Source organism: Armigeres subalbatus, chromosome 2 (assembly GCF_024139115.2).
Source record: "Armigeres subalbatus isolate Guangzhou_Male chromosome 2, GZ_Asu_2, whole genome shotgun sequence".
Taxonomy (NCBI): Eukaryota; Metazoa; Arthropoda; class Insecta; order Diptera; family Culicidae; genus Armigeres; species Armigeres subalbatus.
This window is the reverse complement of record NC_085140.1, coordinates 349,234,998-349,239,565: the sequence shown is the minus strand read 5'-3', so window position 1 is coordinate 349,239,565 and position 4,568 is coordinate 349,234,998. Positions and strand designations below refer to the sequence as shown.

General features: G+C 34.1%; 1 long non-coding RNA gene across 1 annotated transcript; it reads right to left on the bottom strand.

The window, feature by feature from the left end:
• Nucleotides 1-2,553: 2,553 nt before the first annotated feature.
• Nucleotides 2,554-3,436, bottom strand: LOC134217063 (uncharacterized). Its single transcript, XR_009980904.1, has 3 exons — nucleotides 3,341-3,436; nucleotides 2,828-2,909; nucleotides 2,554-2,752 (listed from the first exon to the last, which is right to left on the bottom strand). It is a non-coding gene; the product is annotated as an uncharacterized LOC134217063 (long non-coding RNA).
• Nucleotides 3,437-4,568: the final 1,132 nt, after the last annotated feature.

Genomic DNA, 4,568 nt, shown 5'->3' with positions numbered 1-4,568 from the left:
CCGCTACCGAAGACTTCACAAACCGAAAGCAAGAAAAAAACAAGACAATTCGTTTACAATGTTTTGAAAACTCATATATGAATATGTACATTATGAGGAAGATATTGATTTGAAAAATGTATTGGAGGTAAGCAATTTCCCTTGATGGGGCTCGAACTCACAACCCTCAATACGCTAGACTGGTGCTTTAGCCAACTAAGCTACGAAGGACATCCGTCGGCCTTCTCAACCTAGCGGCTACTGAATTAGTTCGAGATTTCTCGCTTAACTTTTCAAAAGGTCCTAAGTAACATTTTTTTCATAAATTAATTTGAGTACTGCAATCAAAAGCTTTCATGTTGTTCTGTTGATTGCGCTATTCAAATTAATTCACGAAAAAAAATTTACTTAGGACCTTTTGAAAAGTTAAGCGAGATTTCCACATTGGACGCATAGTTAAATCACTCGCAATCCGGAATATAGGCAATTAACTTTGATTGAAAATAAGACAATTCGGCCTTCAGCATTATGCCCCGAACTGACATCCGACTTCATTTTTCCATCTATCCAGTTTTCCGCGAGCGGTAATGACCGCTAGCTTGCCTGCGGGTTGGTCTCTGATTTGACGATTGTGGAGGTCCGAGCATTCTGACCAATGGGGCATATAAAAAGATGTTGATGAAGTGAATTCAAACCTTCTTATATACCACATTGATAAAAAAAATGCTAATTTTCTGCCCAAATTTTTGGGTAGCAGATTTAATTAAGCACAAATAGTATCGGATATCCCTCAACCTCATAACTGTAGATATCCTTCAATAAATGTACGTAAAAAGGCTATCCAGTTTTGCGCGAGTGGTAATGGCTGTCAGCTTGCCCGTGGGCAAGTCTCTGATTTGACATTTCTGGAGGTCAACTGCACCCACCGTTCCGAGCATTCTGACCCATGTGGAAAATAAGAAAATGCTGATAAAGTGGATTCACGCCTTTTTATTTATTAGACTGATCAAAATGCTCCGAACGGTTGGTGCACGGAAGTCAATGAGCTAGACTTACTAAGGTGACGCAGACCAGTATATGTGTATGTAGTAGTAATCAAAAATGTTGTGACGTCACTACTTGCTCACGGTAAGTAGTTTATATGGGAAATACAATAAAATACGAGATTTCTTTGAAATACGGCGAATTTTTGCCATGAATTTATTAGAAAATAATAAAATTGAACTTATATGGTAATTTGCCAAATGTTGAACAGCTGAATTTAGCTCGATGCTGAACACCATTGTATTTTTTTATACAAGAATTTCAGCTGTAAAACTGTAATCGATTTTTCTCAATTATTTTTCTCATTATCGATAAGAGCATTGTTCACGTACTTCGGTATTATTGTAAAACTGTGTTTAGCGTGCCCTTGTACGCAAAAAAAACCGCAATACTAAAAAAGGCGCTTAATTTTTTTTATGTCGTTTAAAAATTGGATGTTCTCATGTGATATATCATTCTTTAATTAATTCTTATAGCCTGTTCAGATTGCGAGCTTCATAACTGGATATCATACCGAATAAAAAAAAACGTTTGAACTTTGACATCAAGATACTTATTTATAAAGCTTGTGATCTGAATAGGCTCTTTCGAATAAATTTACTTTTTGGTTAAAATGTATGTATTTTTTCTCTCGTTATTACACAAATACACACTCACACACGCACACACACAGCATAATACTTATACAAACATTAATTTCTAAAATGCTTCAATTTCCTCTCATTCTTTCTTGTTACAGCACTTTTACTTTCATTCAATATGGTTTTCTTGATCTTATTCTTTTTTGCATTTTTGAATTTTTGGATTTTTTTCTCTCTGTCTTGTTTCTGCAAATGTCGGATCCTGATAGCAATTCGTTTTCTGTTATCTGTGATTTATGCTACGTTTAGACAAGGCAAGTGAATTGAGCAAGTCGCTTGAATCGAACGCGAATGGAACGTGTAAACACCTTAATTCAATTCACTTGAACGAAAAGAAAGTTGAACATGTTCAACTTTTGGCAAGTCAATTGAATTCAACTGAGTTGTTCAATTCACTTGCCCTGTCAAAACGTAGCATTACCCGGATAAAAAATATCATTAAAATATCATAAATTTTATTGTTACAACACCATTTAAGACATAATTTTTACCATTGAATATAATGGAATTTTGACAATAAAATCACATGAGAAATAATGGTTTTCCACGATAAAATGAATGGTAAATGGGACTTTTACAATAAAAAAGGGGGGTTGTTATGTATCTTTACAATAAAAAAATCGAAAATTTTCCATACAAAATTTTGAGCAAAACAATTGATTTTACGGTTCTTCAATGGGATGTTTCGAGCGACAAAATAATAGAAAACATTGTGTTTCAAATGTTTTCAATTACTGTTTCTATTGTTTTACAATAGTAATAGAACAGGATTTAGAATACATTATTCTCCAACATTACAATAAAAATACAATACAATTATTTGCTTTACAAATTATTTTATTTTAAATCAGTTTAAAACTTCATTTTCACTCATTTTACATCACTTTGCTGTCGGGACTTTCGAACCGAACTTTCTTCCAAAGTTTTATCTGTCAAACTAATTGATGTGTTGTTTAGCGCATCTTCAGGCGAATCCAGCGCACTACTTTCGAAGTTAGGTAAGTTGCCTGTATCTGGAGAAAAATCCAACTTCGGTATAAAAAGCGTACTAACTTTGTTCCGGATAGACAATACATGTAGTTATAAACCTGTGAAAAATGTAAATTATAGAAGGATGTTAGTTTTATTAGAAAAAGTTCGTCGAGAAGAAAAGAAAAAAATACCTGCATCAGTTCTTTTTATATCCCGTTGGTGAGATTGGCCAAGCATCAGTATTTCATCATAAGCTTCATTTCTGTAAAGGAACTAGGATACATATACATGTTACCAGGTATGTCATCAGGTATTATGACGATAATTTTTTTTATTTATTTTTTGTTCGGGATGAACTACTGCGTCCATTATGTACATTGAACTTTTGTAGTATAAGATTACGATTACCGGTGGTGAGTATAAGCCGTTTGCCAGCCCAGTATCATTACTTGACAATTTACCGGTCGCTACTAAACGCGCTAAACCAAATTTGGCAGCGCGATAACACCGCTGCTATTTGATGAACTACCAAATGTCAAACGTTACCGGTACGGAATGCAGCCTCCAAAATGATAACCGAAAATAGTAACCAATGCGAAAAAGTTTGACTAATCTAAAATGACAGCACGGCGAGTGTGATTAAAATACTCGCGCTCAGGCCCGGTAATGATGCAGTAACGCGCTCTAACACTTTAGATACTTACCACGCTACAGAAGCCATAGTGATCTACCGTTGCCCAACACCAGAAACTGTAATGAAAAAGACACTTTCTGCACCTTACAGTTTTATTAATTTCATCTCTTCACTAATTATAAACAAAACTGTACACGCTCAAACGAATCCAGCCATTCTCCGAGTAAAATGATAAGCAAAGTTTTGTTCCTCTATTTTTTAATTCCAATTTTTATTGCATAACATTTCTAGACTTGCAATATGAAAATATATTACTTGAGAATCGGTATAACATTTTTTTTCATTTTATAAGCAAAGCTTTGTAATTTTATTGTTTTCAATTGTTATTTCAACAATATAATAAACCCATGAAATATTCCAAAATTATATTAATACAATTACATTAGACGAATTTCCAGATCATCCAAACCGAAAACTTTCATAATTTGTTTAGTTTTTGGATGTGCAATACCAAACATAAGCGAACAATAAAAATATAATAGAATGTATTGGTAACATTTAAATATATTGATATGTTAATGTAAGTACAATAAAGATCTTTTACAACCGTGTACATTTTACAATAAGCGTACAATAGTTTATATTGTTTACCACACAATTTATTGTATTTTAATGGGTTATGTCATTCAAGTTACTGTAAATTTTTATCCGGGTAGTGTTTTCGTAATACTCTACGTGAACTAGAAAGGCAAAACGACGCAATTCAATCCAAAAAGCATTTTTTCGAAAGTTATTAATATAGAAACATGTTATTATAGGTAGAACAAATTCCCTGTTTTATTACCTGATTCTGGAGCAATTTTATTTTAGCTTTTCTTCTTCGAGCCAATCTTTCCAGGTAGTCCAACTTTTTATTACGTTTCGTGGTTATTTTCTCCGATTTGTTGCTTGGAACTGTCTTAACGTCTTCGAGAAAAGTGGAGTTGAGAACATCTTGGCATCCAGAGTCTTCCAAGGTATCGCCAATTCTGATATCCTCAAACTCACTGCACGCCAGCTGGTTTGTTGAAATTCGATCAAGTGGTATTGGCACAGCTAATTCAATTGCTTCAAGCAGTACATCCATGTTTGAATAACCACGAACCGTATCTGAAGGATCTTCGAGTGCACAGTCTACGGATGCATTTTTGGCAACTAATGCAACTAATGCTTTTTATTCTTTGCGGCGATAACGTTTGTAGAACTTCCCACCTCCACGGTACGAATTGAAGGAATAGCTAAAATCAGAACAAACAACC